Source organism: Otolemur garnettii, unplaced genomic scaffold, assembly GCF_000181295.1.
Source record: "Otolemur garnettii isolate 467f Iridium unplaced genomic scaffold, OtoGar3 scaffold00016, whole genome shotgun sequence".
Classification (NCBI taxonomy): domain Eukaryota; kingdom Metazoa; phylum Chordata; class Mammalia; order Primates; family Galagidae; genus Otolemur; species Otolemur garnettii.
The window spans coordinates 2,669,273-2,695,072 of NW_003852411.1; positions in this window are offsets into that span (position 1 = coordinate 2,669,273).

Genomic DNA, 25,800 nt, shown 5'->3' on the forward strand with positions numbered 1-25,800 from the left:
AAGGAAGTAGATTCTCTTCTCAGACCCTCCAGAGGAACTAGCCCTGGCAACACCTTGATTTTAGCTCAAGGAGACTGATTTTGGACTTCTGGTCTCCTGGGCCGTTAGATAATAAATTTGCATTGTTTGAAGCCAGTAAATTTGTGATAGTTCGTTACAGCAGCAATAGAAAACGAACATATCCAGGGAACTCCTTCTTTTGTGTTTACATGGATGGAGCTGGAAAGTATTCTTCTCAGTAAAGTATCTCAGGAATGGAAAAAAAATATCCAATGTATTCAGTACTACTATGAAACCAATTTATAGTCACTCACACTTTCATATGAAAGATGAATCCCAACTATAGCCCAGGATGAAGGAGAGAAAGGGACTAGGGTGGGATAGAGGGAGGGTTAGTGGTGGGACCACACATATGGAGCATATTACAAGGGTACTAGTCAAATCTGTCAAGTATAGAACACAAATGTCTTAATACTGTGATTAAGTAAATGAGGTGAAATTTATGTTAATTAGTAGGATGTAAACACTCCAATTTGTACAAATAATCACATTGGCATGCATATACTCATGATCTATGTATCTATGACTAAATAAATAAATAACTCTGCTTAAAAGAAAATAGGAATGTAGGGCCAGGCACAGTGGCTTATACCTGTAATCTCAACACTGGGGAGGACGAGGCAGTGGATTGCCTGAACTCGTGAGTTTGAGACAAGCCTGAGTCAGAGTGAGACCTCCTCTCTAATTTAGCCAGGCATTGTGGCCAGTGCCTATAGTCCAGCTACTTGGGATGCTGAGGCAAGAGAATCGCTTAAACACAGGAGTTTGATGTCGCTGTGAGCTGTGATGCCAGGGCATTCTACCTAGAGGACCAACTAAGACGCTTTCTCAAAAAAAAAAAAAAAGGAAGAAAAGAAAACAAAAGAGAAATGTAATAAAATAGGCATAAATTTTGAGATCAAAGCAGTGAGTTCATATGTGAATGTGGACTCTTCATGTTGGACAATAACCTTACCCTGACATGTTTGCTATTAAAATAGCATAAGGTTATTGTGTGAAACCAAAAGGAAATATACTGATACCACACATCTTACCTAATACATATATGTACGTATACACATATACATATATGTATGTTTTATTTTCTCTCCCCTTATTTGACATTCACAGAACCATAGTTCAGATCATAGTCTGGAACATCTATGGACAATACTATTAATCCTGCAACAAGTGGAGGTGTCTGTACAAAGGTGTGAGATTTACTCTACAAATCTTTTGAGTGCATGCATTGTGTAAGAAATCATGATGAGTGGGATAGATATATGCAACTTTAATCAGAGACTATGAAATTGGTAATTAACATAATGAAGGTGTTTGTGGAATGAATCAGAAGACTGCTAGAATAAAGGCAGATGGGAGAGTTAAAGATCATGTTGCATTCATAATTATATATAATTTTTATTTGTCAATTAAAAAATTAACTAATTTAATGGGTAAAGAGGAGTCAACAGGATCATGGCAGACTTTTTAATTTTCAGTTTATAGATTAAGTAAATGACACAAATTATAGTTATAAACCACATGCTAGCACCATTATACTTTGGGGAACTGAACTCTACAGTCAATTTAAATAGTAAGGTGGTTCTTGAAATTGTGATACGAAGTTTAAGAAATTCACAGAAAGTGTAGTGCCATGGTCCAACCATGAGAGGACACTCCTGGGCAGGGATGAGTCAGAGAGCATTAGTGTTGTGGTGCCTGTGTAGAGAGGTGGGGGCAGGCAGGAGCAAAGAGACAGATTTCACACCCGACAGCCTGAAAGAAGGTTGTTCCCACTCATGATCACACAATCAAAAACAAACAAACAAGCGGACAAACACACAGGGCGAGGGATGTTACTATGTTAAAAAAAGTTCAGAGATATGCAAAATGTTTAAAGCGTTTCACTAACCTTCCTGCCCAACAGGTCACAGTATTTTTATAGCTTTTTAAAAGATAATATAGAGCTTATGTTTGAGACCTCTGTATTATTAGCTTATAAAATGATTGTTATTTACACTTAAGTACCAAAGGTAGGAGAGAAAAATTAATAAGGAATTTATTCTGCGAACTGCATAATTTAAGCAATAGCCTATTGTTTTACTTTGATGTAAGTGCTAGGTAATATTCACATGAATTGATTGAATGGCATCCAAGTGAGAATGTCATGAAAGATTTGGAAAAACAAAATAACAGCTGAAATACTGAAGCATGAGGATCCCTTAAGGCCAGGAGTTTGAGACCAGCCTGGGCAATATAATGAGACCCTCTTTCTAAAACAGTTTTTGAAAATTAATTGGGAATGGTGGTGTGCACCTAAGACAGAAGGAGGAGGTTCACTTGACACCAGGAGATTGAGGCTGCAGTGACCTGTGATTGTGTCACTGAACACCAGCCTGGGCAACAGAGGGACAGACCCCATCTGTGTAATTAAAATAATTGAACATTACAATGTTAAAAAGCAGTGGAGATAAAAAGATGGAGACGTTACCTCTTTTCACTTACATGGATGGAGATGGAACATATCCTACTTAGTAAAGTATCTCAAGAATGGAAGAAAAAATGTACTCAGTACTATTACAAAACCAATTTACAATCACTCACATTTTCATATGAAGAATAGATCACAACTATGGCCCAAGTTGAAGGAAGGAGGAGGGCAGATGGTAGGGGCGGGGGAGGTCAGATCAAGGGAGGGTGAATGGTGGGCTCACACCTATGGTGCATAATGCAAGGGTACCTGTCGGATGTATTAGTATAGAGTATAAATGTCTTAACACAATAACTAAGTAAATGAGATGAGGTATATATTAACCAGTGTGATGTAAGCATTCCTAATTCTATATGAAATCAGCACATTGTACCCCATAAATGCATTGGTGTATACATGATCTATGTGTTTATGATTTAATAAAAATAAATAAATAAATAGAAATAAAGGAAAAAAATCAAATGATTGAACAATTTAATAATAGTTAAAATAGTTTGATCATATATATTAGAGACTTTCCAGTCACTCTCTTTAATCATTATTCTAGGAGATGGCTAATATTTTTATCCCCTTTTACCTGTGAAGTAACTAAGATTCAAAGAGATGAAATAACTTATGTAGGTAGACTTGCATAACTAGGAAGTGCCAGGGAATGGAGCAAGGTTGAGTAGGGGGTTTGCTATTTAAGTGATGATGATGGGTAAACCTGTTGGATTCCATTTAACAGGGAAATGGCACAGAAAAATAGAGCATTTATTCAATATATATTTAAATACTGTAGTTCCTGCTGCATGTAGAGGATCACATTTTAGGACTGGAAAGGGGAAACAAAGTGGGGAGGGAAGACACAGCACAATAACCCAGAGAAACAGGAAGAATTCAGAGTAGTGTGGATTTCCTTTAAGGACACTGTTCATGGTCTTTTGGGAAAAAGAAAGAATAATCAAGAGGTCAGATGACAGAGAGAGGTTCAGCAGAGGGAGCAATGGTAAGATACTGCAGAGTTTCCCGACATGTTTGCTCAGAGAGTAAAGGAGCCCAACTGGAATGAGATTAGATGGGCGAGATAGTTAACAGTACAATTGCACCGATATGAGTCTATATTATGTTTCTCTTCAAGAAAGGATTAATTATTTTTATACAGCCATCTTCCTAGATTCATATGATAGGGTAATATAAGCAGTTTATTTTAGGACTAAATAATTTAAAAGTTAATTTTCTTTTTATAAACACAAAAGAAGAGCAAATTATATTTTCTGGATTCTACGTTGCCTCAAGTTACTGCCAAATGAGGTGCAATTTATAATGCAATGAGCCTGAGTTTTGTAAGGCTCATAAATTATTTCTGAGAGCAATTCTAAAGGAGAAGTTAGAAATGTTTTGAGCAGTGGCAGAACCAATGAAATGTGTCTGATCTCCCAAAGTGGCTGTTTAGAAAAATAACGCTCCTTGGATGTACAATTCTTAGTATGGCTGTTGACAGATCAGCGCATTCCTCGCTGGTCTTACTTCATGACTGTATGTCCTAAATGCATTTTCTTTGTGTTTTCTTAGAATACATGCAGCTACTGAGAGTCAAATAAATATCAACCTCCGTAAAATGAAATATTTTGCAGCTTCATCAGATTTCTAATGTAGAAAAATATTTTTCTTCTGCTTTAAAAGTAAATAACATTTACATTTTACTTTATTCGTATACCTCAACGAATCAATTAGAATTAATTTTCAATGGAATGATATCTATTAGTCAAACTAAAAGTATTATCCAAATCGAAAAATCAGCTTGCGGAGGGGTAAAAATGTTTAACTCTATATTATAATTTCATAGCCAGATATAGCATTAAGGACGGTTGTTATTAATTGGTCTCTTGTTATTAATTGACTTGTGTAGCTGAATATTTTAGCAACACAAAGATACATAATCATTTAGTTGATGATTTCCCCCGCCCGTGTTTCAAATTTCTGCATAGCCATTTTGTATACCGCGCGTCTATTTGATTCTTCTCTGAGTTGACCCTCCTTTTCTTATCGGTAAAGAGCTCTGGTATTCAATCTAAAAATATATGAGACATGGTAGCAGTCATGAGAGATATAAATATAGCTAAGTCATATAATTTTTAAAAGAATATTTCAACTGTAATCTATGTACATCTTTGGTCAAAAATATTTTGTTAACTTTTATAGCTCAAAAGAATACCATAGTCTAGGTCGTATACCTCTACCAGGTAAATAGCACAGTCTGGGTAGTGGAATTTTGAAATATTGACTGATTCTCTGTAAATGCTAGCGTATTTTTATGTGCACTACAGAGAAGTTGGTAAGTTTCACTAATTAAATAGGACAAACACAAATTCAGGCTATAGGTAACTATAATATCCAAATGCGTTTCAAGCATGGCATACACGATAAGATCATTTGCTGTTTTATAGAGGAATAATTCCATTTCTTTTGTTATATATCATAAGAATGAATTGTCCAAGCCACGATGTAAATTAAAATTTGTTTAACTCTGTCTTTTTTTTTTTTTTTTTGCAGTTTTTGGCCAGGGCCGGGTTTGAACCTGCCACCTCCAATATGTGGGATGCCCTACTCCTTTGAGGCACAGGCGGGACCCTTAAGCCTGTCTTTTTAACCATATCCAATCTTCAGCTACAGATAATTTTTCTTATCCTATTTATCAATTATTCTGAATGGAAAAGGGAAAAAGCAGATACAATTTTCAAAAAATTGATCACTTTTTATTCTCAACAAGTAACAAGATTATTTTTATTTTCTTCATAACCAACTCTCTACCCTGGCATGATAGTTTTGTTTTATCCTTTTTTTTTTTAACCTTTCAAACTTTTAAAATTCATTTTTCTAGAATGGGAAAGGAAAAAGGCAATTAAAAACTATTTACTCTTTGTTGCCAGTGTCAGTAACATATCCAGCTTGATACTCAGAGATATTCAACCACTTAATTTTTTGACAGGTTAAATGAGCTTCTCTTAATTTGTAGATTATTGCTGAAAGAGCTCTCTTTTCAACATTATAAAGGAGGCAGGAAGTCATCAAACATGGGCACTGCAAGGAATCAGACAGTAAAAATGTCTTCCATTGAATTTATCATTCTCTGACTACTAGAGCCTTTTAATCTTCTGATTAGTGGTGCTTAGGCTTGACTTATAGACTAGCTACAGGAAATTCAGAAATGTCATACATACATTAATTTTTAATCAATTGATTTTTAGACAATATGCTTTACAAGGAAGGATATGAAACAGGTTGTTAACCTAGATACTATTAAATGAATGTATAATACTTTCCCGAACAGCAACAACAGAAAAATCTTCACTGATTTTGCACTGCTTATTCAGGAACACCAAATCCCAGCATGACAGTATGTAAACTATTTCCCTAAAACACAGATTCGTTTTTTCCTTTCCACACACTACCTACCTGGTGTTCTCTACTGGTGCCTCTGCTTTTTAACAAGTCCGTTCTCATTCATGCAATTTATTCTACTTGGAATTCTCCACCCATTTGTTTTTGTTTGTTTGTTTTCTATAATTTTTCCAAGGCATGGTTTGAAAGTTGCCTCTTCTTAAAAGCCTTTGGTGTTGTCCAAAGAACCATCTTATCAATTACTGTCTGGGTAGCACTGTGATGCTACTGATCACCTACTTTCTACTTCAACGTTCTGTGTTTCTTTCTTTTTTTTTTCTCAGCTGAGGTAAATACAGTCTTGTACATCTCACAGCAAATGGCATAATGTCTTATGAGAATGCCCAAGGACTATTTGCAAAAAGAATAAATGAAGTAAATATATTCTAAAAACAATATGTAGAACTAAGGAGTATACTGGAAAGATTAAAATATCAAAAAATAACAAGGAGGAGGTTAATGATTAGAATCATTAATGATAGTGATTATTAATAAACTTCTATTGTGTGCCAGACACTGCATACAAACTCTATATCAAGTGTCTAATAGTATTCTTCTAGAAATTTCTAAGAATATCATTATATATGTCAGAAAATAAGAGGAGCAGTTCTTTCTTCCCAAAGATCATTGAGTTTAAGTGGTGCAGCAAGGATTCAAACACAAGTTTAACTGGTTCCCTAAGCCATGTTCCTTGCATATAATTTAAAATTTCAGATTACTGAATCTTTTGCTGTGACTATATTTACCACAAGTTTAAAAGAACAAAAGCGAAAGTCTTATTTAGATGACCCATGTAATTTTTTTTAGAGAAGTTAAGCTCTGTGAGAATACTATAGTAAATAGGTTTATCTGGGATCACACATTAATACTGTAATTTGTAGGTCCAGAGATGGCGATCAATATTTAATTGAAAGAATATATGAAATACAATTTAAATAGAGGATTCATGTAGACACATTAGGCGGGTTTTCATGTTCTGTAATGACATAGGTGGAGAGTGGATTATTATTTATTTTAATAGAAGTGTTGTTCTAGTGACATCCCAATCGGGATGAATTTTGACAATGTGATTTCATGTAATTGATGCTCTTTATTGTGTGGGAGAAGGGTAAGGGAGTTTGTGTGTGTTGGGGGGGGAGGGAGAGAGAGAGAATGTGTATTTTGGTTTTTTCTTTTATTTTTTTTTTTGAAATTTAACTCTGTAGGCCTGACATGGTGGCTCACGTCTATAATCCCAGCTATCTGAGAGGCTGAGGTTGGTGGATTGCCTCAGCTTAGGAGTTTGAGATCACCCTGAGCAAGAGTGAGACCCTGTCTCTAAAAAATAATCGAGTGTTGTAATTGGCACCTGTAGTCCCAGCAATTTGGGAGGCTGAGGCAAGAAAATCTCTTGAGCCAAGAGATTGAGGTTGCTGTAAGCTGTGACGCCACAGCACTCTACCCAGGGCAAGGAAGTGAAACTGTCTCAAAAAAAAAAAAAAAAAAAAAAAAAAAGAAAAGAAAAAAGAAATTTGACAATGTGATTTCACATAATTGATGCTCTTGATTGTGTGAGATTACTTTCTTAGTATTTTTAATACACACACTCGTAAGTACCATGGATGATTTCCTAGCATCTGTTAATTTTGTAACTCATTCTTTATTTCAATATCTCTTCTCCCTTCAGCATCTGTCTTTTTTTGATTTTCCGTTTGTGCTAAGTCTCCTACAGATGTTACATAGCAATCCAAAGGTCCCTTCCTCGTTATTTGATAAAGTTTTTGAATTAGAAATACTCAAAAGCAACTATTAGGTAACGTTTCCTGATGCAAGTTTAAAAGTAGACCCTAGTTTTTGTCCTATGAAGAAATTTAAGTGCTTCCCAAAGAGACAAATTCAATTCTAAAATTAAAATGGAAGAACATTGGTTGAAATCACTTCATAAATCATACTTGATCTTTACATAATACTAAATCTTAACCGTTTATTATGTCCTCTGTACAGGTGATAACCCAAACCTCAGAAAAGGAATTAAGGTCTTTTACTTACAGTAACACAACAAGTAAACTTCTTTATGGGATCAAAGTCCAGGTCTCTTGGCATCTAAATGTGCTTTCTGAGCTACTTCTGTTAGAAGTTAACTGTCTAAAAGTGTAGCTTAGAGAAGAAGCACAGACTTGCAGATCCAAAGACTATGCTGTGTTGTCAATTAAAGCTTCCATGATTATAGAATTAATTTCATGTCCACTATTTCTCTCCAGTTTTCCCAGGCCAAATTTTATAGATCTAAACTTTGCTGAGAGTACTATTCTTTCTGTTCTTAGTAGAAAATAGATGTGGTGTGTCCCTTTAGCTGCTGTTAGTTGCATTTTGTGTTGACCATTCCCATCAGGAATTAGGTAAAACACAAAGATGTAGGATCTGAGTGCATGGCCAAAACAAAACAAAACAAAAAAACACCCCCCCCCCACCAAACTGTATTAAAATTGTAATACTCATGTCATGTTTTCCTTCTGTAATTACAAGAGATATAAGATACAATATACAAGATAACAAATGTTAGGGGTATATTTTGATTATTACAGTTTTAATACAGGTTCTTTGCCCCTTTCTCATAAATGAGTATACTTTTTGGGTACCTTCTGTGTATATCATTTTATAATCATGATGTGATTAGGGAGCCCTAAATTAAACTAGCTTTTCCCAAGGGATTAATGTTATATGAAAAGTTTGAATTCTATTTAAGCCACATGTATAACATATTTTATTTTATTTTTTAAAGTTTTTTGGACATAATGACAGATTCAAAGGGAGATGTAAAGACAGGGCAGAGTCTTTCACTCAGAATTTCCCAGTGATTTGCATTTTACACAATTATAGTACAGTAATAAAAGCAGCAGACAGACACTGGCTGTGCGTGTTTTCATCCGTTGTCATTTTATCACATGGGTAGATTGTTGAAACCAAGTTACAGAACTTTTCCATCATCTCAAATACTTTCCTCACACTATGCCTTGATAATCGCCCCGTCTGCATCCTTCCCAGGCCCTGGAAACCACTAATCTGTTTTCATCTTTCTATCTTTTGTCATTTTGAGAATGGAATATAAATGGAATCCTGCAGAATGTGACCTTTTAAGATTGGCTATTTGCACCCAGCGTGATGTTCTTGAGATGTATCGACATTGTTTTGTGCGTAAATAGCCCTTTCCTTCTTATTTCTGGGTGCTATTCCACAGCCTGGATGTATCGTGTTCATTTATCCACCTGTTGAGGGCTGGTTTGAGTGTTCCGAGTTTTTGATCTATTCTAGATAAAGATTTTATGAATAATCATGTGCAGTTTTTGTGCAGACATAAGTTTTTATTTACCTGGAATAAATGCGGACGATTGTCATTGCTGGGTCCTATACTAAGTGCGTGGTTGTGTATGTGTCTGTGTATTTTTTTTTTTTTTTGTCTGTGTATTTTTAAAGAAATTACCAAACTATTTCTAGAGAGACTATTATTTTATGTGACACCTGCAATATATCCAGTGCTTCTGTACCCTAACCAGCTTTTTGCATTGCCACTTTAAAAATTTTACCTGTTCTAACAGTTCTGCAGCGATAATGCAGTGTGGTTTTAATTTTATTGCCCTACAGCTCTTAATGTTCATCATCTTCCTCCTGCACCCATTTGCCCTCTGTATACCCTCTTCAGGGAAGTGCATCTTCCTCTCTTTCGCCCCTTTTCTAGGTAGACTGTCCGTTGTTTGTTTCTTTAACCTGGTGAATTTTAACAATTCTTTTATGTATAGCAGATAGCAATCCTTTGTCAGATATATGAAGCTTGCAAATATTACTTCTCTGAGTGTGAGGCTTGCCTTTTGATCCTTCACAGAGCAGTCGTTTTTAATTTTGGTGAAGTCCAATTTATTGCTGTGGTTTTATTTATTTTTTTCATGCATTGAGCTTTTGACGTTATGTCTACATGTGTGTAAGCTCTCCGCCCCAAATCTTCAGCCCCAAATATTTTCTCCTGTTACATTCTAAAAATATTCAGACTTTGATGTTTTACATCTCAATTTATGATTCATTTAGAATTAATTTTTATATAGGGCAGGAGGTTGAGAACAGAGCTCCCATACTTTTGCCTTATGACATCCAGTTGGTAGTTTGGCTACTTTGAAACCCATTTCTTTGTATAATTTTCATGGCACTGCTCTGTCGCCTTCCTCTAGCCAATGCTGCTGGTGGTTGATCTCACATTATTCTCATTTCTTTGGATTTTTATTGCTAGTATTATGAATTATTTTCATGCTTTTCCTCCTATTTATTCTTTTTTTATTTATTGATCTGTGTACATATGTGGTTTAGCCTTTAAATATGGAGATTTATGTTCTTCAGTCCTGAGAATTTTTCTCTCAAATAACTACCTCTTTTCGGTTCTGTTTTATATTTCTGTTCCTTAAGTTTATCAATTAGATTATGATCATCCTGAAGTTCACGTCCATATTTGGTATTTTCCACCACTCTCTAAGATTCTACTTCATTTGCCCTGATGTATATTTTTTTGCATTGAATAATTTTCCCTAAATTAAAAAGTATTCTTTTTTTATTGAAAACCCTGATACAATATTTTTATTATGGAAATGCAATATTTGTTCACTTAGCATTATTTTAGAGTATTCTCAAGGGAGAAGAGGCCAATGTATTTTCAATCTGTTATTTTTTACAAAAAGTAGAAGCTCTTGTGTCCAAATTTTGAAAAATTCTTTAAGAAAGTACATATTTAAAAATAGTACTTCTCCTATTTTTATCATTTTTCTACCCTATGATCCAAAAAATTTCATGGTATTTTATAAAATACTTACACTTTATTTTGAATAATTTCTCTCCAGTCCACTGTGCCACTCGTTGGGCTTTTAAGTGCATCATATTTTCGGAACAATATGTTTTAAAATAAACTTACATCATACATAGTCACATTTATTTAAAACAGAACATTTTGTCAGATCACTTACAGTTTTTTTGATCCAGGAGCAAGGAAGAAAATGAATTGTGCAAAATTTGCACTGCTGCAGGCAGCCAGACCTCAAACAAGGAGACTGAGCTGCTGTTTGCCCAGGGCTTGCTCCATGCGCTCTGTGTTCATAGTCTTCAAGCAGTCTGGATGGGCACTGCTGAGCCAGGTGCATTGACCACACGCATGATCTACTACTGTATATGGATGACCACACGCATGATCTAATACTGTATACACAGGGATCAGTAGGGGCCTCTAGATCACACTCAACTCATGGAGTAGCGAAATAAGTCTCCATGGTACACCCCCAACTCCTGCACTCCTCCACCCAGCTGCCCCTCAGCTCATAAAACTCAACATGTCTAAAACTGGACTCTTTATCATGCCTTCCTCGTTTTTTGTGGACAGTTAAACTGCACTGCAGTAGCTCAGATGCAAAGTTTCAGAGTGACATTAATGCTACTTTACACGTAGACAGCCAATTGCTGGGTCTCATTTCTATTCCTCTCACATTCATCTACCAACATTCCTTTACGCTCTCACGTCTTAGCGAGACTAGCATCTGTCTATCCCATGCTGCCTGTCTCCGGATTCTTTCACGCTCATCCATCCTACATATCTCAGAAGAGGCTCACCGAAAACAGATATGAACTCTTTATTTTTTTTGCCCTAAGACCTGGCATGTTTCTGCTACTCTTTTGTGTGAACTTTTAAAGATGACTTTTACCATCTACAATCTGGTTCCAACCCAATTTTCTCGATTTTCTTCCAAGGTTTATGTTCTCCAAGTAGCTGCTAGTTCAGGAAAACTATTTTTTCCCTGTACCTTTGAATACCCTTTTCCTACTTTAAACTCCCTCTGGAATTTAATTATCTTCACCAAATTAAATGTTCTAAATTCTACCTGTGAACCAGAGCTTGGCTTGCACTCTCACTTTCCTGTCTGTGATCCACAGAACTGGGACGGATTTCTTGTTTCTCTGACCTTTCATAACATCTGTAGGATGCCTGAGCACGCCCTAATTTGTGTATTTTTAGTATGTGATTATGTCTTCTCTTTCCTTTTATATTTCTTATTCTATGATATTAATAACAATATTGGATGTCAAAATATAATGTAATAGGATTAAACAAAACAAAGTTCCTATTTGTCTTCCTCCATTAACAGCTAGGGAGCTCTTCATGATGACATGATTTTAACTCACCATGAACATATCTAAAGATAAAAGTCATCAACGAATTAGGATGACTGTGCTTCGATGAATAAGTTCCTATACCCAATCTTGCTTATAATATAGAAAAGGCAAAGCATATCTACTCTGTGTAGATTCAGGGGCTTTGGGGAATGATCCAGTGTTTTTACTCTTTCCTGTCTACGCTGACCTCCTTTTCTCATTTGTTTTATAGCCCCAGGCAGGAAGATTATAGCTCAAAGATTTGGCTATAGTTTTACATTAGTTGCATGACACACCTCATTTGAGAAACATCCCTCTCCTTTATAGAATCTATGAAATTGCCTTACTGCTTTAATTCCTCTGTTACAAATATTCCTTTAAGTCAGAATAACAGGTAGTTATATAATTTAATTTTTCTCATGTAAGCTGCAGTTTGCCCAGATGCCTTTTCTCTATTAATAGCAACAAGCTGATAAGTTAAAAGGCCCTTTTACATTTCACTCTTTTCAGAAATAGTCAAAATATAATGTTGGAAAGCAGGAGATCTGGTTAATCTCAGGATAATGGCCTTGAGAAGCAAAATTAACAATGGAGCGATGTACATCTTATGCTCATAATGAAGGTAACACATATCCAAGGAATGAAGAGAGTAGGTAATTGGATTTTAAGCTCAGACAGTGAGATCAGTCCTGTATATTTTAGACACTTGGTATCACTGAAGTAAATGAATACTGGCAATTTATTTCCAGTTAAATCTTACAGAATTAAGCTACTAAATGTCCGTGCAAAGCACTCTGATACTAAGTTTGTCATTTATGGGGTTAAGCAACTTATACATCATTATGCATGAGATCATCTTCTCTGAATCTCTTCTTATCATTTAATAAGAAAAAAAAAACATGGTTCACAGAATTGTGAGAGTTGATCTATTGAAAATAGTTTCAAATTATTCAACATTTTACAAGGGTAAATTAATTGAATTTAATCATATTTATGACTGAAAAGGATGAGATATCATGAATATCAACCTTTAATCGTTCTGTATTAATAAACACTTTTCTTGAGCATAATAGCTAACATCCTCAAACTATCACATGGCTTATTTAATCAATCCTCTATCAAACATTGGGTTGTTTCCCCATTATCCACTAATTATAAGTAATACTGTGATGAACATTCTTGGTGCCGATATTTTATATGTATCTAGTTATGTCAGTGCAAATTACTAGCGATGGGATTACTAGATCAAATTATATGTACCATCGCTTAGAAATGCTTCACCAATTTGCTTTTGCACAAATAGCGTTTCTTATGCTTTTCCAACAGTGTTTTAATAGGTGCTTTTTAAAATCTTTGGCATTCGATTGAAGAAAGTGATAAAATGACTTTAATGCCGAACGCCAGGCAGAGGCAATGGCCTGTTTTGTTGAAGATTCTTATTTGAAATTTGTAAACATATTTGATTTAGAAAATCACAATGAAGCACAGAGAAACATTGAGAGTTCAACTGCTAAACAGTTAAATTACAAATAGTAAAATCAGCTAATGTTAGGTAAATAATAACCATCTGCATTTAACTTTTATCTTCAATTCTTATACCCCCAATCCTATTAATAAGTGAATATGTCTTGATTATGTAATTATTACTGTTTTCAATAGATTTGGGTCATTGTTTCTTCCTTCTTTTGTAAAGCTGAGAGTATTTTATTTGTTTTACATATGGGGTATGGTTGATGTGACCAATTTTTTGGATTTTACTCATTAAGGTCAAACTTCCTGTTCCTAGTTTCCATTTTTTTTCATGTATACATTTATAGGTTTTGATCTAGAATCGTCTCGTAAAGAATTGTAAATGCTCAATTGTTCCCGATGCTGAAGTCAGTGTCTCAGTTTTTCCGAGGGTAACTTTCTCCTCACATGATCATTTTATGCAGATAACAAGGAATGTATCCTATTTTCTTTATCTGCCAAAGGCTTAGGTAATTATTTAATAAGACTTTGCTTTCCAGAGCACAAGCAAATCCTTTTCAGAATATTTTTTCTCATTGCTTTAAAAACACGGTATTTTTTATTTTATACATCTTTGGGATTCAGCTTTGTTTATTTCAATTTCCTGCTTTCTTGCATTTCTATGATCCGGGCATTATATTACCTTGTTGTTAGTTGTCACTACTTCTCTTTTTAACCTTTTGTAAGAGGATGCTGTCATTTTCCTGAGCTCCACTCATTTTATACTGCATTTATTTTCTTTTTACTTATTACGCTTTACCACATGAAACACCCCTAACCCACCTTCTTATTAAGGCTGCATCCTATCTAGCTGACTCTTAAGAGCTTCTCCAGCCGGTTAATTTTAAACGTTTAATGATTTCTATGTTATGTGATGCACACTGAAAGGTGTTCCTAGACCTTTCTCTTCCTTTTATTTTTTTCTCTCTTTTTTAAAGGAAACAGTTGTCTTCTGGAAGGAATCATTGTAAAATCATTTAATCAGAAGACAAATCTGGTTCTTCAATCATCCTGACAGTACTCTGTGACAGGACCAAAGAGGACTAGAGACTTGTGTTTGCAAGAACTTCTTGAAAAGTTCTTTTGACTTCACGGTTTACCCTGTTGGAATTATGGAGATATATACATGAATTTTTTTTTAATGTTGTTCAAGTGCTTTGAGCAAGTGGCTGGTACAATTTGTCCTTCTTGACTTAAACACTGGAATGTTCCTTCTAAAATTTAGGAGGAATAGTGTGTTTGAAAGACATTGTTGGGCATATTATAAATACAAATGGAATTAAGTACATCTTGAAGATGAAATTAGCATTAATTTTGGCAGGACTGTATCATTGTGTTTTTATTTCCTAAAATTGAGAAAATTGTCTTATACATTGCATATGGCATACAAGTCACATTGCTTGTTTCCTGGATTTTGCTCATCAAACACAACCTTCCTGGTTTTTTTTTTTTTTAAATTAATTTGGCAATAAGACTTAAGCATAATAAACCTTCACACAAATATTTTTCAATTTATAAAACTATTTCCTCTGTGTCATTTCAAAATAATTAAAAATAACTTTAGCTTAAAGGTGTATTTTTATTTTAGTATTTTTTTTAGATGTGAAAATCAACTCTCTTAGGTCATAAAATTAGCAGCTATGGAGTTAAAATTGTAAGTTATGTTTGTTTAATCTTTTTAGGGGTGTCTAATTTGGCCTCTTTCTGCCGCTATGCCATTGAAAAATGCTGGATACAGTACTATTGAATGTATTTTAAGATAAGCTTTTTCCATCATGTGATATAAATTAAAAATGAACATCATTATTTTCAAGTCCTGTCTAGTATTTTTTTCCAAATTTAGTACCACAAAACCTACCTAGATTTTCCATATAGATAAGCCATTCCATATCTTTATATTCAAGTTGTAATATTTGTAAGATATGTAGCTTTTGAGTACCAATTATTACTCTTAGAAAAGTTATTTTATTTTCATAATATAAAAATTATGACAGTCTTTCCTATGAATATTATTCCTTTTCCACAAAGTAACTTTTGAAGATCTGTATGCTTTCTGTCGGATCTATCCCCAGTTAATCAAGAAAAATTCCTCTTGGTATTACAAGATAATTTAAAACTAGAATAATAACATAGTCAAGCCAAATAACCCTCATTCTCAGGGTTAATGTAAATTACAGACAGAGAGAAGAGGCAAAAAAATTGTCTCTGTCATTACCAAACGGTGATACTTAGAGAGTCTGACCTTCCCAGTCTACTCTCAGAGACACCAAGTTTCCTAGTAGTTCATTTCAGCTTCTGATTTATTAAGACATTTGTTGGCATGGGATGGATTCTGTACTCTTACCTTTAGTGAGATTCAATATAACATTTTTCAACATTAATGTTAGAAAAAATAAGTAGTGTTTAATAAATATACCTGACACCAGTATAATTTTCTCTATGGATGGAGATTTTTGAATGTTAAAATTTTACAAATATATACCATGTTTCCCCCAAAATAAGACCTACCCCCAAAATAAGTCCGAGCAGGATTTCTATGCATTTGTTAAATATAAGCCCTACCCCAATAATAAGACCTAGTGATGAGCAGCTTATCTGCATAGCCACGCCATGCATTTTGGCGCAGACAGGAAGACATCTCCTGGAAATAAGCCCTAGTGTGTCTTTTTGAGAAAAAATAAATATAAGACAGTAGGGCTTATTTTCGAGGAAACACAGGTATATGTGTGTGTGTGTGTGTATATACAAGCATACTTATTTATCTGTGAATACTTTTAGTTTTTTATGTGCAGATTTCCAAGTGCAAGGTAACGATTATTTCTATTTTCCCAGTGTGGATTTCACAGTGAGGTGAAATGCTATTCCTAAGGGAGCACAAGACATGTTCTTGACTTTTAGTTTAATTCCACAACTGCAACTACTAAGACCTTATCCTTCTGAGAAATAATGTCTTTCACAGAGAAACCTAAATAAGGAGATCATTATGTTAGATAGGTAGCTAGAAATCCCAGCTCAACTGAGAAAGGAAGGGAGGGCAGGTCTCAATTTCAGTGCCTCCCACTTTAGTTTTGTCCCAAGCAATGCTCACACCTGGAGGGGAAGACCACCCTACCAATCTACCGATCTACCAATCAGAATTTAACGTGGCAACTGTGAAAGGATATAGAAGACTCTCTAGCCCAGCAACAGGTACAATACAGTCTTAAAGTTGACCTAGGACAGCCTTAATGCTAATTAACATGTCATTAGCTTGAATCTACAGTGTGGTCCACCCCTCTAATGGGCTTTCAGAAAGTCTCAAGGGAGTTTCACATGTAGTTCTGGTTCCTAGGTGACCTCTGAACCACAAGGTAGGCCTGACCCAGGTATTATAAAAGAGAACTACAGGCCATACCTCTTGCCTCTTTTCCACTCATCACAGGGTGGGTTGCAAGATCATGGACATGACTGTCTATGGCAAATATGTCTTTCTCTGTAGGCTTATATCTTACTTGGTCTTTCTCTATAAACTCATCTTCTCATTCCTAATAAACTTGTGTTACTTTGGAGAGTCTGGTCATTTTTCAACCAAGAGCCATCCAAGATCTGAGGACCCAAGTAGCTGCCTGAAACTCTGACATTATAGGACAGGTAGCTGTCATGAAACCCAACTATTTTACTCAAATGTAGATCAGTAATCGAACTGAAGTAAAAACTTCAATAATGAGATCATTATTTAAGCCTCCCATAGAATTTTGTCATCATTCTATAGTAACTTCATTTTTACCCAGATTTAACTAAATATTGTTGTCCATAAGGCCCATTGATCTTTTAAGAAGACTCTTTATGCTTATTTTTTAACATTATGACTATAAAGAAATATACATGTGTCTTCGGAAACAGTAATTATTACATATTACATTAACCCCCCCGTTTTTTTTTTTTTGAGACAGAGTTTCACTCTGTTAGAGTACCATGGCCTCGTAGCTCACAGCAACCTCATATTTCTGGGCTCAAGTGATCTTCTTGCCTCATCATCCCTAGTAGCTGGGACCACAGGCACCCACCATAACACCCAGCTAATTTTTCTATTTGTAGTAGAGATGGGGTCTCTCTCTTCCTCAGGCTGGTCTCAAACTTGTGAGCTTAAGCAATCCACCCTCTTTTGGCTCCCACAGTGCCGGGATTATAGGCATGGGCACCATTTCTATCTGTATTTAGCTATATATTTGCTTTTCTTTATCAATTATGGTATTTCATAGGGATGAACAGTAGAACTTGATGTAAATATTTACATATGACAAAACTGGTTTTTAACAATTAGCTTTTTCCTTATGAGCAACTTTTAAAAAATGAAAATTCCCCAGCATAAGGCAATGAATCTTTCTAGTAAATTATCTGATTGCTAATCTAGCCACTGGGCATTTTTATGACTTGGAACTTCATTTATTTTCTGAAAACTATGCATTCTAATTGCATTATCTCCATAACTATTTGGGCAATTCTCACTAAATTCAGCCTGAGCACCTGAAGGCTGATGACTGGTCCAGTCTTCATCAGCAGCTCAGATGCCCTTTACCTTCCTACTTGTCCTTCTTGTCCTTTACATTACTACTTAAATTTTCACAGACATCTCAGCATCTGAATGCTTATCATCTTGCCCTCTTTCCACATGGCTTGCTTCTATGACTTCTGTACCAATCAGTTTTTCTATCATTTACTCCATGATATGAGCAAATGACTCTGCTCTCTCTTTATCTCTCTTTCACCACATTTTATCAGTCTTTGTATCTCCTGATTATTTCATTTCACTTTTTTTTTTTTTTACTCTCACTAGCCTCGTTCAGCTTTTGCCCGACATTCCTGCAACAGCTCCTGGCTCACTGCTCACCTGGCATCCTCTTTTGCCTTTCTAAAGGCCACACTCCATAATGCAACAGGATTCATCTTTCTGAAAAAGCAAATCTGAGATTCTGTTGTTGCCTGACCAGATGCCATGCAAATGAATGCAATTTCCCTCACAGCCAACCTTTATGCAAAGGCGGAAAGAGGCAGATGCCTCTGTGAGGTAAAGGGAAGAGTGAAGGCAGTTTCTTCCTCTCAAATTCCTCACACTGTAGCACCACCATCTTGTAGCTGAAATTTCCAACTTCCTCATATTTTGTGTTAATAAATGGATGCTGCTTTTGAAAACAGAATGCATTTTTAAAATAAGCTATTTAAATGGGAATAGTTTTAGTTTTACACAAGTTGAAAAAATAATATAGAATTCAACAGATGCTTCATCCATCGCCGATCCCCTTACCATTTTATATTATTATATGTTTGTAAAAACTGAGAAACCAACAGTGGTACTTTACTGATATTTAAACTTCCCAATTTATTAAGATTTCATTGGGTTTTCTACTGATTTCTTTCTTCTGTTCCAGGATTCAATCCAGAACACCACAGTGAATTTAAGCAACACATTTTTACAGAAATAAATTGCGTACACTTATTAATCATTTAGCTTAAGACATCCTTTTAGAAGGATGAACAGATAGGACAATAGGTAATGAAGGGTAGAGAGACTTCTGAGGGGGAGTGGAATGTGTTCTCGAGTGTGGGATCCGAAGCTGGAGGGATCTGGCATTGGGGGGAGACCTTGTGAAACTCAGTCATATCCTGAGGAAACTTGATCAGGAGATGCAAAACATGAGGGAAATTAGAGCACATAATGGATCATTAAAAAGAACTATTTCAGTTATAGGAATGTTTGAGAATAATGTTTTTCTGATTACATGGAAAACGACTGAATCATGGGTCCAACCTCAGAATGGGAAATAATTGGAAAAAAAAAAATTGAAAGCATATGTGCCATTGACTAGAATTGCGAGTTTACAGATTCCTTCGTAAGAGAGCCTTTGTGTGGTGTATTAGTCTGGGAATAAGCAAAGACATTCTGAGGTTTGGAGCAATGAGTTTGATTACTTCTTTGTCATGATGAGTTTTCTTTTGCTGATAAGAAATGTCTAATCAACTTCAGGAATTTAAATGTCAAGTTTTTATATTCAAATGGATCATCTCAGGTAAAAGCAGCAAATATGATGTACACAGGACCCTGTGGAAAAAAGACTGTGTATTTGTCAACTTGGCTAAAAGTATCAGCTGTAGTTCCCTGCAAGGGGCAGGATATTGGATTAGCTGATCCACTCTTAATTTCCTGGGAACATATTGTGTGGTTACAAGGACATCATAAGCAAAACATGCATTACGTTCCTTTTAAAAAATGAGATTTACAGAAGATTTATTTGCTATATGTACCCTCTGTGTGTTCAGAGTAGGGGGAATTTATGGGAGTATGTGTTTTTGGCTGTTTCTTCCCAGTCAAATTTTCCATCCTAATATAAGGCACTACTTTAAATGAAGGATTTATTCAAGTATTGAAAATAAAAACCATATTCAAAAAGCATATTATCTTTAGATCACGGTGTTTGTTATTGTATCGAAGAGTAAGTATGTAGGATTCATAAGAAAATTGTTTGATTTATACTAATTGTGCATATATATATCTTTTAACTTATCGTTATACACGTAGATGAAAATATAATGCATATAAAAATAAAAAGTGCAAAAAATAAAATCATTAAAAAATTGCTTCTTTTTAAAGTGTTAATAACTTACTTTTTTACTTATTTATTTTTGTAGTGTTTATTCCCTAACGTTATCATTCAATAACAACCAGGGTCAGGATGATTTTATATTAGAGTTAGATTTCATCAGTATATGTGGGGTTTAGAAAATCCCCAAGTCATAACACTTTCCACTCATTCCAGTGAAAATTCAGCCCTTGTGTCAAATCATTTTGAGTTTATTAGGCACTTGTCATAACATTAATTATAAATTAGATCATTTTATATTCTTGAGAATGTGAAATGTAATTAAATTGGTAGTTTCATTATTTGATGGACAGTTTCAGGGAGTTTATCCCTTTTGCAAAATCAAGGTGTATTGTTCTTTCATCTTCTGAAGAGGTGCTTTGTAGAAACATGGGGTTGAATAGAAATCTGAATCTAAAAGAATGAAGTAATTTTGTTATGAATATTGACCTAATTTCATTACTGAATTTTCATATATATATTTTAAAGATAAGGAACCTTAGCCTTAGAATTTAAATATTAGGATGTTTCTTCATTAAGCTAAGACTTCAGTTTTAAAACAGATATTCAATTAGAGTAATTAAAGACAGAAAACCATGATCGTATTACCTGCAGTATAGTCTCTCCTTTGAAAATATGCTAATTGCAAGATTTATAAATGACTAAGGGATTCCAATTTTTGTAAAGCCCTATGTATTATAATTAGCCTTTAGAATTTTTTTGTTGGCCAGATTTAACAGCATACAAATGATTAATTTAAAGTCAGCCAAGCTGAAAAAGAATTTTTCAATGTTTTTAATGTTACTACTTAATTCTACATTTGCTTTGTTTCATCTTATGTTATTTCTTATTCTCAATTTGTTTTTTCCTGAAACTGCTGATGGAGCTGTAGGAGATTAAATTAATAACATAGTGAATCATAAAAATCATGTTCAAATGAGGCTTTAGCTCTTCATTAGTGGCCCTGCTTTGGACTATGTGTTTTCTTACCAGAAAGGCATAGAGAACTTAACACAACACACTTTCACACACATTATTTTCCTTTCCATTTTACATCGTCTGTGCTAGAGAATCAGCGTGTTTTGAGTTTCTGCAACACGGGGTGCTCTGATTCTCAACCTCCCGTCCAACATTTGTAATGTGGGAATTTTGTGTGCATATCTTCTTGTAAAATGCGTGTTGCTATTTTGTATGCATTTATTTTAATTCAAATAAATGTCATTGTGTTATCCATTCAATTCTACTTCTTCATGTCCTTCCCCCAGCACTGTGTCTTTTGAAAGATCCATTTGCGGTGCTATGTGTTCTTTGCTTCTCATTACTAGGATAGGTTTTGTTGGGCGCATCCATCTCATTTTCCCTTAACCCAAAGGTTTTCACCTTCCTGCAACCAAAGGTATGACTCAATGGAATGTCCTTCATCAGCTTCCCTTTATCGGCGTTTTTAGATAGTGAAACTGAGGCATAAAGAATTGAGCAATCTTAGAACCCTGGCAGTCTACTACCAGATTCCACCAACATTCTCGAGTCCTACAGTATGTTGCTCTGAAGTAGTGGGCATCAGAGAAGTGAACTGCTCTTTCCTATGGTATTTCAAATGGTTTATTCAGGACTACACTAGACTCAACTTTGACCTTAGCATATTGTTTAAGCAGAATAATTCAGTGACTGATACATGAATCAAAACTCTATTGGTCTTATAATAAGGGACATGGAGGAAAGGGAACTATCTCTTATTAAACATCTACTATGTATCACACATTGTAGCAGAAGTTGTACGTTTGATAATTAACTTTATCCACTAGGTGACCTATCAAGTAGCTAAAATAGCTTTTAAAAAAAAAATTCAGAAAAGTAGCTTAAATACTCATAACTGAACTGGCTGAATCAGAAGTTTCCTTAATATTGATCTACCCTCCAAAACTCATCTTTTTCTTATAAAACCACAACGTTTCATTTTAATGAATGTATTGTTTTGAAAAATAAGAAGGAAGGTTGCCTGGCATGATTATTCAGGCATTTATCTTGTTTTGGAAAATTATATGCCTAGTTAGCCTCGGCAAAGGGCATGTGAAATTCTTCCTAAATACCAATTTCCATATGCTTGTTTGCTTGCTTATTTTTGAGTATTCTATGGCACCCAAAGTATACAATGCATGTTTTATATATGAATTGAAGGGTTGATTTTCCTAGAAAACAAACATTTTGAAAGTAAATGGATAACAAAGCTGGAAGAAGTTCTAATGCTAAAAGCTTATTGAACTCTTAAAGTGATTTGAACTTTGTCCTTCTTTTTATTTATTGGTTTACAGATAAACATCATAACTATATAGAATTATTTCTGTCTTTCCTTTATCTTCAAGTAAAAATGTCCAGCAGGTTGTTCTGGTGATTATGACATGGAATTATTATTATTGTTATTCTAATAGTTCTTGGAAGGGTTTACTTTAAAAAAAAAAAGGTTGAATAAAAATGTTCTGATTTTTTTCAATAGATAATTTCTTTTCTAAGTTTGAGCAGTGATAAGTATGATGATGAATCTACTGCAGTTGAGGTATTAGAATGGCTTCTGAGTCATAAAACCCGTCAATAAAAACAGACTAACTCAACCAGAATGGGGAAGTAAACCATGTTTGACTTAGGAGCAGCTCCTTTAGATGCACCATACTCCCTGTTTTTCTGCTAGAAGATAAATCTGGGTAGAGGGGCATATGGCAGAAAGGCCAGAACAGAGAGTTGAGATTGGTGTAGGAGTTCTGACAGATTTTGCTGTTCTGGGAGCGTCAGAGTGTAGCCCTGAAGAGGGGGAAAGTTAGAGGCAGGCTGGTGGGGTGCCGTCCAGATCATACCGGAAGAGACTGCTTCGCTCCTTCCCAGTTGCTCAGAGGCAATTAGGAGAAGTAATTAATAGTGCTACTCTGAGAATGCTGTGGCTGCTTGACTTATCTCCAAATCAAATGGGAAATTGTAGTGTCCCCTTTCCAGGCCCACAGGCATACTTGACATTTCTAAGTTTAATCACTAGGTTTGTCAGCTAATGCCATAGTTTGATGTCTAAAAATTACAAAGTACTGGTTTCTTGAAAAGGCAACTATAGGGTGGCAATATTCATATTTATTAATATTTTAAACTTAAATCATAGAAAGGGAAAGAATTATCAACTTTTGATGTCATAAGCTGTATGGCATGGTACAAACCAGAATATATTATACATATACACACTATGATACATGCACGTATAAGGTAATAACACTTCATCCTGAGTAGGGAGTGAGCATGCTGACCGCCAAACTCTCACTAAGTTGCAAATTAAAAATATATAAACCATTTCTAAACTGCTTAATATTCTATAGGACTTACCATTAGATGAGGCTGCTCTACAGAGGCGTTTAAAAAGTTATTTGTAAAACAAAATTTGAACAATAGTAAAAGTACAAAATTAAATATACCTGTAAAAGTTTAAACCTTGCAGAAGTAGAACTTTTTATTCTTTCAAGTTCTGCCTAAGTCATTTGAACTCTATACAAGTATAGATATAAAAAGAGTAATTTTCTATTTAATGTGCTTTTGTGTGCTTTCTCACCATTTCTGTATGTATATAATTCATTACTTTGGGGTATGGTAATTGGCCCCCTACTAACTGTGTGTTTGGAGTAAGGCGTTATTATGACCGTTCTAGTCGCTCTTCTAAAAAGAGATAGGAAAAGGATGAAATAGTTTTTTACCTTCTTCCCAGCTCTAAAATTCTATGGATTCCATAATAGTGTATCTTGTCTTTTTTTTTTCCTCCTGTGGAGTCTGATATCCTTTGTTCATCTTTTTTCTTTTTACCAAGTTGAATCAGACTACTTGGCAGAGTGTCAGTTCTCCGACAGTCGGTGACAATATATTATTTTGTGTAAATGTTACCGAATGAATACCCTGTACATGTTTTCCTTTCTATGACTTTAAACTTGCTGAGTTTGATGAATAGGAGCTAATATTTGGCACTTTTTAAAAATCTTAAATGTCATCACTTTGATCTTTGTAACGAGCTCATTTATATAACCAACTTTAAATCTCTTTATACTCACACTTCGTGCTCTTTTGATTCCTTTTCCTTGTTGACAGGACGGTGAGAGAGTCTGTGCTTCTCTTAGATGGATTTTTTTCCAAGTGTTGCCTTGTCTATACGACCCTACTCCCTATCATAGTCCTTTCTCTTCTACACTGTTTTTATATAACTACATTATTTTTGCATTCAAGTTTAATATCTGCATACCCTTCAATCCATTCCATACTCAAGATATTTAGGTGAGTTTTAATTTGGAAGATTTTAATGGTATTTCTCTGAACTATAATAAATCAATTCAACAATACTCTGACTATCTTAGTCTCTTTTTATCAGTGATCTAGTGTCTACCTGTGTCAGTGTCCTGAGATCATCACACGGTGAAGTTATTTACCATGTGACAGGTAAATAATTTTTCAGACAAAAATATGTAAATGAAAGTGCTCCATTTGAGGAAAAAAGACAAGCCTTTGTTTTCTCTTTTCAGGGTAGGATTTGCATGACTTTCATATGGTATAAATTTTTGCATAGAAAATTTGTCTTTGAGTTTACATGTGCATGGCTTATGAGTCAAAGCTTATCTGGAGGACACTTGATGTGCTTAAAAGCTACATACCATTATTGTATTATTTCAGCTAATTGGGAAATAATTCTTAGTGCATAAAGAACATCTTTGTCAAGTAGATCTTGAAGAGAAATTGTCAAACTATTTTTTTTTGAGGAATGAGCTTAAAATTAAAGAGATATACTGGAAGTGGTCAAAGAGAGAGAAGCAACCACTTCATCTGCCCAGGTCATTCGCATATTTATTGTATCAATGGAAATGGAACATCAGCTGTTAGAAGGAGATCATTTTCAATGCCCATCCTATTTGAGGTTCCAGATACATGTACAATTAACTTAATATAGTTTTATTTTCTGTAATGTATCCCTGATGCATCAAAGTGTTGAATGGATGAATTGGTCCCATTTTAACTCTTGACATTTTGGGCATTAGTTCAAATAACTAACTCTTTCCTATCTCATATATTCTCAAATAAAGTAATATGATGTAATCATTACCCTGTTTGGAGCAATATATTCATATTCTTCTACTTAGTAATTCATTTAGTATTATTTTACTTTACTACATATATGGTGTGTGTAGAGCATTTGAAATGTAATCCATTTATAAAGTACAATGGTTAGCTGTACCAAACAATCTCTAAAGGTAGGTTATTAATTTTAATTTTTGTCTCAGTGTCTATATACTTACATCCCTAGAGTGACTGAATAGAAATGGACCTTATGAAGGGAAACTAGTTTATATAGAAATTCCGATTACTAGAATTAAGAAGTCAAGAGAAAGCTGATAGCACATAATAAAGTAGGCCATATGTAAGAGATGACCTTTAACTAATACAGTCAGGTGCCACATAATGACATGTAGGCCAACAATGAACTACATGTGTGACGCTGGTTCCGTGAGATTAATATACCATATTTTACTGTACTTTTTCTATGTTTAGATT